Source organism: Arachis hypogaea, chromosome 19 (assembly GCF_003086295.3).
Source record: "Arachis hypogaea cultivar Tifrunner chromosome 19, arahy.Tifrunner.gnm2.J5K5, whole genome shotgun sequence".
In the NCBI taxonomy this organism is placed as follows: domain Eukaryota; kingdom Viridiplantae; phylum Streptophyta; class Magnoliopsida; order Fabales; family Fabaceae; genus Arachis; species Arachis hypogaea.
The window spans coordinates 19,612,038-19,622,891 of NC_092054.1; the positions used below are offsets into that span (position 1 = coordinate 19,612,038).

The 10,854-nt window shown below is 32.1% G+C and overlaps 1 long non-coding RNA gene and 1 pseudogene across 4 annotated transcripts; both read left to right on the plus strand.

Annotated features, from left to right (window-relative positions):
• The first annotated feature begins 1,033 nt into the window (after positions 1–1,033).
• On the plus strand, positions 1,034–6,333 carry LOC112778058 (probable receptor-like protein kinase At1g11050; annotated as a pseudogene).
• Positions 6,334–6,734: 401 nt separating this feature from the next.
• On the plus strand, positions 6,735–8,298 carry LOC112779977 (uncharacterized). 4 transcript variants are annotated; one of them, XR_011877888.1, is made up of 4 exons: positions 6,735–7,010; positions 7,106–7,204; positions 7,710–7,852; positions 7,944–8,298. It is a non-coding gene; the product is annotated as an uncharacterized lncRNA (long non-coding RNA). The 4 variants fall into 4 exon arrangements; XR_011877889.1 differs by having other exon boundaries at positions 6,741–7,010; positions 8,036–8,298; XR_011877890.1 differs by having other exon boundaries at positions 6,741–7,010; positions 7,740–7,852.
• The last annotated feature ends 2,556 nt before the right edge of the window (positions 8,299–10,854 follow it).

Genomic DNA, 10,854 nt, shown 5'->3' on the forward strand with positions numbered 1-10,854 from the left:
ACCGTTCTATGCTATCTACTCACGTTTTCATTATGTTAGTGTCTTATTTGTTTTTCTCTCTTTTACAGGTGTACAAGTGTAATGGCCGGGGAAAAAAGTAAATGCAAATTTTGTAATTTAATATCCATTTTTATTTTAATATATCAAAATTCATAATAATAATAATAATTTATGTCAATTTATTATAGAATATAAATTGTAAATATTAATTTTTATTTCCTTATTTTCATTATATTAATAGAGTAAAAGATAACTTATATGTGAAAATAAGTCACTAATAATAAAATAATAAAATATTAAGTATTATTATTTATTAAATATATTATCTTTATATTTATAAATACAATTATCTATATATTTATGTTAGTAATAATTTGTTGATCACAAATATACTCTATTATTTTTCATTTATTACTTATTTCTTGTAAAAAATAATCACATCTATCTATATATACTACTTTAACTTGTACTCTCAAAAAAGGTCCCTTGAAAGTATGCTTACATTTACTAAATATTTACAATTTTTAATGTATTTTAAAAAAATATTTCTACACATTTCTAGCAATGATAGTATCCACTGTTAATAACTTCTATTTTTTATGAAATAACAGGAAATATTTACTTTTTATTTTTAAAATCATAATCTCTAAATTATTTTATTAAAATAATAATATAGTCCATGTAACTAATAAAACTAATTTAAATTATAGTAAATTAAAGGGATAAGTATTATTTTGGTCCCTAACGTTGATGGTCAGAATCGAAACCGTCCCCAACGTAATTTCTAATTTAGAATCATCCTTAACATTTTTTTCGTATTAAAATCGTCCTTTTAATTTTTTTGGACAAAAATATCCTCACCACTACCAAGACAATTACCTCCTCCACCAACATCACCACCACCACCACCACCACCACCAAACAACAGCAACAACACCAAACAACACCAAACCAAGAAGCAGAAACAGAAAGTAAGAAAACAGAAAACAAAAAAGCAGAGCAAGAAAACAGAAAGCAAGAAAGCAGAAGCAAGATGCAGAAGCAGAAAGCAATGCAGAGGAGGCGGCGAGGCGGCGAGGCGGCAAGGCGTTGCCACCCAACCTTTGCCATTGCGCCCTTACCGGCGTCCCAACCCGTCACCACCCCCTGTCTGAACCCTAACCCAGCCAACCACCCCCGCGACCCTCTACCCTCTTCTCCCCATCGCGTCTCCTCTCAGCGTCGAACTACCATCGCGAACCAACCTCCACCATCGACGAGCCATGGCGACCCCCAACCCAGCGTCGCCGCGGCATCCAAGTCCCTCCCCTTCGTGCGAAGCCCTTTCCCCTTCCCCTTGCTCCATCGCTCTTCCCACTGTGCACTGGGTTTCCTGACGGCGACGGCGGCTCCAAGCTTCGCCACCTGCGCCGTCCCCCTCCCCCCTTCCCCTTCCCCCCTCCCCCTTCGTATACCCTTTTTCTCCCCCCAACGCGTTTTTTTTATTTTTTTTATTTTATAATTTTTTTTATTAAAGTAGGGGTAGTTTAGGAATAAATTAAAAAAATTTATTAGAAAGGACGATTTTAAAATGAAATGCAATATTAAGGACGATTTTAAGTCAAAAATTACATCAGAGACGGTTTCGATTCTGACCCTCAACGTTAGGGACCAAAATAATACTTATCCCTAAATTAAATATGATCAAATTTTTTAAATAAATATTCCTTCCCTTCTCTTCAGAACAAAAATATAGAAGTTATAATTTTCAAAAGAGATGCGCGACAAAAAAATATCTCCGACAAAAATAACAGTTTTTTATTTTTCTCTGTACCATCAATGAAAAAGTAAAAGGAAAGAAAGAAAATAGAGAAAAATATCTAAAAATATTAGGAGATTAACTAATAGCTCAGTTGATTAGAGCATTGTATGTCTAATTGTCCATAACATAAAGATCATTAGAAGCGTGGTGCATTCATAACCTACTAGTTTCTGAAGTAGAACCAGAAATATTCTACCAGTGCAATTTTTTTCATGAATTTAGAATAAATTTGTTAACCATTAAAGTGGTCATATTTAATAATGTAAAAATATATTGTGTTTGTTGCTATAAGACATTTAAAGATCACACTCAAAGATAGATTAATTGTTCTTATATTAAATTGACAAGATTTTTGGTGTATATATATGTATAGTATTAGAAATATTTAAATATCCAAAAGATATTAAATATTTTTAGTTCTGATAAGTAAATTAAATTAAATAAATTAAATTAATTAGTATTATTGTATGTTAATATATCACCTAAATGAGAACATTGATATATTTTAAATGTTTTATGTGAATCTAAATAATATATTATTTAATTATTCAAAGCGTTAATATGCAAGTTTGTATTATATTTGCAATTTTTATGAATTTGTTTGGCTCATACAATGGAATTGTCAAGTTTAATAGACTTAACTATGCTGATTGATCATGTCTAAGACTGACAATACTAAGAATTTTATGGCTAAAGTTAAGAAATATTCTCAATCAGACATAATTGACAAGTCCATTGTGAGCAACCTTATGATAAAACTGACAACTAAAATATTTGAAGGTCACAACCCATTCATGATATGTGACTGGAATTTCTAATCTGATAGCAAAATTAAAATCAATGGATATGAATGTGAGTGAGTCTTTTCTAGTTCAGTTTATTATGAACTCACTTTCTCCTTAATTTATTCAATTTCTAGTGAATTATAACACTTTTAAAAAAAAAAAAATTTTCAAGAGATTAAGGCCATATTGATTCAAAAAGAAGAGAGATTAAAGAAAATAAAAGATCATTCTCTCTATCTCACATTTCAAGCTGGATCTAGTAGCAATAAAGATAAGTCGGATAAAAAGAATAAGAAGGACCATCTTCACTAAAGGTTCATGATGGTAATGTCCAAAAGAAAAAGGTACTGAAATATTTTTTTTTATAACAAGACTGGACATATAAAAAAAATTGTCGAAAAAAAAAGAAATGATTCGAAAAGAAAAGTATTTATTATGTTTCAATAAGTTTTCGAATCAAATCCTGTTGAAGTGCTTAATAATACCTGATGGTTAGAGTCTGATGCAACTACTCATGTGTCACATATTATGCAGGAATCCTTTTGATCCAATTCATAAGAGAAATTGAAAACTCTTATATATGGGGAACAGAATGAAGACATGAATCGAAGAAATTGGGACGTATAAATTGATCCTGGACAGTAATTACTATTTAGATCTAAAAAAATATTTTTATGTGTCTGAATGTGTTAGGAATTTAGCTTATGTTTCGAATTCAGACAATATAAGTTTTAATTTTAAGATTGAACATGGTATTTTTTCATTGTATAAACTTGTTTATTACCATGATTCTAGTATTTTAGTAAATGATTTATATCATTTCATTTCAATTTTAATATTAGCTTTGCTGAATACCTATTTAATATTGAACATAGTACTAATAGTAAAAGCGATGTACTTATTAAAATTCTGCTTTCTTGTGGTGGCATAAAAAGTTGGGTCATATATCCAAATAAAGGATGTTAAGGTTAATAAAAAATGAAATTTTACCTAAATTAGACTTTACTGATTAGGATGTGTATGTGGATTGTATTAAAGAAAAGCAAATCAAAACTATTTCAAAGAATCTAAACACAAGAAGCAGTTAACTACTTGACTTAATACACACTGATATTTGTGGTAAAAAATATTTTATCACTTTTATTGACGATTTCTGTCGATATTGTTATTTATATCTTTTGCATGAAAAGTCTCAATCTGTGAATATTCTTGAAATATTTATTAATGAAGTAGAAAGACAATTAGATAGAAAAATAAAGGTTATGAGTTTCTGATAGAGGTGGTGAATATTATGAAAAATTTACTAAAAATAAATAATGTCAAAGTCCATTTGTAAAGCTTTTTGAAAATCGAAGCATATGTGTACAGTATACAACGTTTGGTACACTACAACAAAGTAGTATGGCTAAAAGGAAGAATCGTACTCTTATGAAAATGGTTAGGAGTATGATAACTTATAGCAATGTACCTTTATCCTTATGGATGTATGCATTAAAATTTGTTGTGTATTTGCTTAATAGGATTCCTAGTAAAGCAATTTTTAAGACATCTTATGAACTATGGACAAGAAGAAAATCCGGTTTAAGGCATTTTCATGTTTGAAGCTGCCGAGTAAAAGTAGGAGCATATAATCCACTTGAAAAAAAATTTGATGCAAGAATTAGTGATTATTTCATCGGCTATTCGGATAAATAAAAAAAGTACATATTTTATTATCCTAATTATAGTACGAGAATATTTGAATTTAAAAATGCTAGGTTTTTTTAAAAAATGGTCATTTTAGTGGGAGTGAAAAATCACAAAGAATGAATATTCGAGAGAATCATATAATAATTCCTACACATAATAGTTCTTCTCAAGTTGTTGTTCTTATTGTGATGTCACGGTTAGACGTAGATCCAAACATCTTATAAAGAGGGACAAAAAATAAAATATTAAAAATATTATAAAATTAAAAGTTTTAATAAAAAAATGTGTGTTTTATTATTATTTTTAACTAAAATTAATTTTAAAAAAATTATTTATATATCAATTTTTTTGGGCATAAAATTCTAAATTTTATCCTTATTATAAAGGATATAGCAAAATAATATAAATTTGTTTCTCCAACACTTTTAAAATATGTATTTAAAATAAATTAGTGAATATAATATATAAGATATATTTTTATTAATAAATAATTTACTTAATATATTCTAATTTTAATAGCATAAAAAAAATTAATCTAATTTAGTTTTATATATGAGTTAATAGTCAATTTCGTCCCTGAAAGATACCTCGATCTCTATTTTCGTCCTTGAAAGTCAAAATTAATCAAAATCGTCCTCCAAAGATACCTTACCTGATCACGTTCGTCCTTCCGTCATCTCCCTAGCTGAGTTGGCAAACGTTCGCTGACGTAGGCCGTTAATTGCCAAGGTGGCAAAGAACAAAAACGACGTCGTTTCGATAGAAAGCGTTCCTAGGGTTGAAACGTCGCCGTTTTCTCTTCAGAGGAGGGATTCAAACGTTCACCATGGCAGCACTTTCACCTTCTCCTTCTTCTCCTTCAACATGCCCCCATCGACTTCAACTATGTTAAGAGAGTTCCATGAAACCCTTCAACATGTGAGAATTTCCATTCTTTATCATCAAACTTGAGCAACTGTTGCACCTCGCTCTTATCTCTAATCGGAATAGGGTTCGCACAGTACCTTAAAGCAACCACAAATTTCAACCTCCCAAACCTTGAAACCTCAACCTCATGCGTCCATGATTTCCAGTCTCAGCTCAATTTCTTGTCTCTCCAAAACAACCTCGTTGACTTGTGCTTTGACCCTCACCAGTTCGTCATGTCCCGAAACGTCTGCGCAGAAATTGAAACCCTAACTAAAAGATTGGGACAAGAAGCTTGGTCAAATCACGCCTCTTGATACTAGTTGCAAACAAGACCTCGCTGATCTTTTGCTATGTGATATGTGTCTTACTGCGGGGTTTCAGGTGCAGCATAAACTTGTCTCCATTGATGGTAATGCTTCTCACTCTGAAAATTGTTTCAAATTTATTATTCTATATGCTGCTGTGTTTGTGAATCAGTATGGACCTGAAAGCAATGGTGCCATGAGTTGCATCTTTGGTATGTCATTTTACCTACAGGGTGGTGGTTCTGGTGGAAAAAGTCACCAGGATTTGATTTTTGGGTTAATTGGTGCTGGTGTTGCTTTGTTAGTTATGTCTTGTTTGTTAGGGGTTTATGTTTGGTATGATAGGAAGGTTAGGAGGAAGAAGCTTAATGATGATGCAATTCTCAACCAAGAATTTCATTGGCAGGGATGGATTTGGGCTTGTTTTCAAGGGGGTTTTGTCCGATGGTTCAGTCGTGGCGGTTAAGAGGATCTTGGAATCTGATTTTCAAAGGGATATGGAGTTTTGTAATGAGGTGGAGATTATTAGCAACCTGAAGCACCGAAATCTGGTGCCTCTTCGAGGCTGTTGTGTAGTGGATGATGATGATGATGAAAAATTTAATGACAGGGGAAGCCAGAGTTTTTGGTTTATGATTACATGCCGAATGGAAACCTTGAAGACCATCTGTTTCTGGTGAGTGAGCAGCAAAAGTTGAAATCGCTGACTTGGTCTTAAAGGAAGAGCATAATCTTGGATGTGGCAAAGGGGCTGGCTTATCTGTCTTGCGATGCATGTGTTCACGGTGATGTATTTATCATTCAAATTGGGATTAGGGTTCCAAGGACTAATTTGACGTCTTAAACAAGAGTTATCTTGTCATCAACAACATGCTACAGCGTGGCATTTGTCACCTTGGCAGTTAACGGTCCACGTCAGCGGACGTTTGCCAACTCAGCTAGGAAGATGACGGAAGGACGAACGTGATCAGGTAAGGTATTTTTGGAGGACGATTTTGATTAATTTTGACTTTCGGGGACGAAAATGGAGATCGAAGTATCTTTCAGTAGGGGTGGCAGGAGTACCCGAACCCGCGGGTACCCGACCCGCCCCAACCCGATCGGGGCGGGTTTAAACCCGACCCGGAGCGGGGCGGATTTATGTCGGGGCGGGTAGTTGAGCGGGGCGGGGCGGGTTCGGAGTCAGGGTAAACCCGCCCCTACCCGCCCCGCAGTGCATATATATATATATTTAGGGATTAGGGTTTTTCTCTCTGTGCCTCCATCACCTTCAGACACCATAATCTTCTTCACCATTGCTCAGTCCCTCACCCCCCTTGCCGTCGCTGCTCAGCCTCTCATTCCCTCACCGTCGTTGCCCACTCCTCGCCGTCGTTGCCCACTCCTCGTTGTCGCCTCAGCTCCTCGCTGTCACCGCTCAGCGCGCAGCTTCTTGCCGTCGCCGCTCAGCGCGCAGCTCCTCGCCGCTTAGCCCGAAGCTCCAGCCTGCCATCGCTGCTCAGTTTTTAGCTCCATAAGACCGTAAGTTCCTCTCGCTCTTGTTCTTTCGTGCGCACTTTCTCTCTCTCCCTCTCCATCATATTGTGAGATCTAAGTTCTTTTTTGTTCTTCCACAGATTCATGTCTTGGTTACCGTCACTGTGAACTTGGCCATCGCCGTTGCATGTGAGCCTGTCACTGGAGCCCCTTCTCTTTGTCTCTCTGAGTCTGTGACTGTAAGTTTTACAATTTTTTATTCAATTTTGTAAATGTATGTGCTGAAGTGGGTTTATATGTGTTTAATTGAGAATTTTGTTGTAAATTTGTTGATCGAGAGTTACTCTGTTTGATTGTAATTTGTTTGTGTCTCTGATGGTAGTTTTTCATTTTTCATTTTGATTGAGCATTTGAGACTCTGTGAATTGTGATTGTAATTTTGCTTTTATGTGTCTAATTGCAGTTTTTTAATTTTTTATTTTGAATGAGAATAAGAGACATTGTAATTACAATTTTGTTTATATGTGTTTGATTGCAGTTCTTTATTTTTCATTTTAAATTGTTATCGACTCTAGTATTTTTCATGATGTTGGCATGTTGCAACTAGTTATATATGTTAGATTGAGAATGAGGCTATCATATTCATGCTTTAGATCAACAGAAAATAAAAATTTAGTACTTCTATAGTTTATACTAGTATTTACAATCTAATACTTACCTATGCTATAATGCTTCTTTGTAAAGTTTTCAAAGTGCTTCCAACTTTTACATTAGCAAAGATTCAAGAATTGAAGAATCTTGAAGAGGAAGCTAAGAGGAATCAATCCTTGAAATCTCTCTTGCTATCTCCTTCTGGTGACTTTGTGATTTCTTATTATGGAAATAAAGTAAGCTACTAATTAATTAACTTGTAAACTAAAACATATCTAGCAGTTTCCAAATGTGATTGTGTGTATATTTATTCATTCATTCAAATAGCTATTTTTGAATTCAAGAGCAAGATGGTTGCGCTTTATTTCTCATCGAGTTCATATGAAAGATGCACTGACTTTACTTTCGGTCTGGTGGAGTTTTATGACAAGTTAAGGTCAGATGAAGAGAGCTTTGAGATTGTGATGATACCTCTTGATGAGTAAGAAGAATCCTTTAAGAAAGGATTGGAAAGTATGCCTTGATTGTCATTGTCTTTTGAGGACAAGAATGGTGGAAAATGATCAAAAATAAAGATCGAATACTCTTTTATATTAATGTTGTAATTTTTTTATAATAGTGTTAAATTTATAATGATCAAACATTAGCTTTTTTTAATTTTAAGTTATTAACATTGTATAAATCTTATGTTTGTATTTTAATTTATGCATGAATTTTTAGTTTTTGTCTTAATTTATATATGAATATGTAAAAATTAAAATGTTATTTAATTTTACAGGGGCGGGTAGGGGCGGGGCGGGTACCCGCAGGGGCGGGTTAGGGTACTACAGTTTACTACCCGCGGGTAGTAACGGGGCGGGTAGTATATGAGTGACAGGACGGCGGGGCGGGGTCGGGTAGGGCAAAAACCCGCCCCTACCCGCCCCACTGCCACCCCTATCTTTCAGGGACGAAATTGACTATTAACTCTTTTATATATATATGTGTGCATACTTGTGACTTTATACGTAATTATTTTTAGTAATGTAATGGATTTAAATTTTAATTATTTCTCTCACTAATATTTTTATTTAAATAATTTAATATCATATATATATATATATATATATATATATATATATATTTTCAAGTTTTTATATTTTTTTAAATTAATTTATATATTTTTTATAGAAATAGTAACTTATATTGTTATATTTTAATAATCACATTATTTATTTTTAATATTTTTTTAATACTAATTTTTCTTCTAAACTTATATTTTTGAAAGCTATAATATATGCACATATACTGATACGGACACGGAACACGATACAACACTGGATATACGGTCATACAAATTTAAAATTCTTATAAGACACGGAAACAGGACATATATATAAAATATAAAGTATTTTTTAGATAAATTATAATAATAATTTGGTATTTTATTGATATTAAAATATAAATTAAGTTTTTAATTATTTGTAATGTCTTTTTTTAATTATATAAAGTATTTAAAATGTTTTTTGTTTTAATAATGAATAATATATACTATTGCTAAACCTAATTCAGAAATATATGTTAAGAATAAGGTTGGATACGTTGACATGTGATGATATTTAGGTGCGTCCAAGCGTGTTCGGTAAAAAAATTTTTATTTTTTATTAAGACATGGTTGGACACAAAAATCACACGTGTCGAACGAATGTCGATGAGTGCTGTGTCCGATACGTGGACACAGCAAATTATAGAAGTGTCCGTACTTCGTAGGTTAAAGAAAAATTTTTAACTTATTTTTCATAATAACTTATTTTGACTATCATTTTATTTTGAGAATTATATCTTGTATTCTGTGAAGGTAGCGACATCTTTGAGATAATTAATAATTTATGATTTGTTTTTAATTTTTTAAAACTTCTTAAAAAACTCATTTCAATTAAAGAATATGTAACAACTTTTTAACTAAACACACAATAATAATATAAAAATATTGTAGTGATATTCTTATATATGATTCTATTATATAACTCTTAAGTCAAAAATAAAATTACTAAAAAAATTCTATGATTTTTTTTAAATATATATATTGATAAAGTTTGTTTTTTTTTTTTTTTAAATATCACAATAGTTATATCATATATAAATTGTTTTTATATAATGAAAAAATAACACAAAAGGATAATTAAAAAATGGAAAAGTATATGGTACCAACATATTATCTGCCAATTTATGGCCAACAATGATTAGTTATTATATTTTAAACACATATATAAAGAGACACATCCAAAAAATATATTTATAAAGACACTTCTATTAAACACAGCTATAAAAAAGATATTTTTATTAGACACATTCACAAAGATACCTCTATTAAACATAATTATAAATAAGAGTTGGCAGATATTGACAGAAATGATGTTGGTAACGTAGCAAAATTGTTAAAAAATTCGTATAAAGTTCATTCCCGCATATAAATTTTTTTAGATCTGCCCTACACATTACACAATGTATCGAATAAGTAGCAGCTTATAAGAATTATTTTAAAAAACATTGAGTAACTTTGGCACCTTACTCTTCTAACGTATAATTTTCAAACAATTATTAATATATAAAATATTCATGTGATATTTTTTCATTAAAGTATACTAAAACAACCATTTTGATGATTTAATTATTTTAATATGACATTGTAGTAATTTAGATGAGGATATCTCTTCAAGATGAGAAAAGTTGAATCATATTTAAGCGTTATGGCTTAATTGGTTTTAATTTGAGCTAATCTTTTTTTTTTTTTTAAGCTACGATATGGGCATCTCATACAAACAAAATTTCAAACTTAGTCCTATTATTAATTTCTATCCTACAATATAACGACTAAATTTCTATTTTGCTTTCTGAGATTTACGTGATTATCTATTTTGGTCTTTGAAATTTAAAATTATCTATATTAGTTCTTCAAATTTAGGTCCGGACCTAACATGGTCTCTCGATTCTTTCTGGCAATGACTAGGCAAACAGAGTGTTGAGATGGCACCTTTCCTACCATGCTGGATGATGAGTAAACGACGTCGTTTATCCTTGGCGCTCAAACAAGTCAGAAACGTCATCCAAGTAAACAACTCTTTTATACAAGTCAGACTTTTGAGGCTCTACTACCAGTGGTGTCTACTTGAATGACGTTTCTGACTTGTTTGGGCGCCAAGGGTAAACGACGTCATTTACTCATCATCCAGCGTAGCAGGGAGGGTGCCATCTTAGT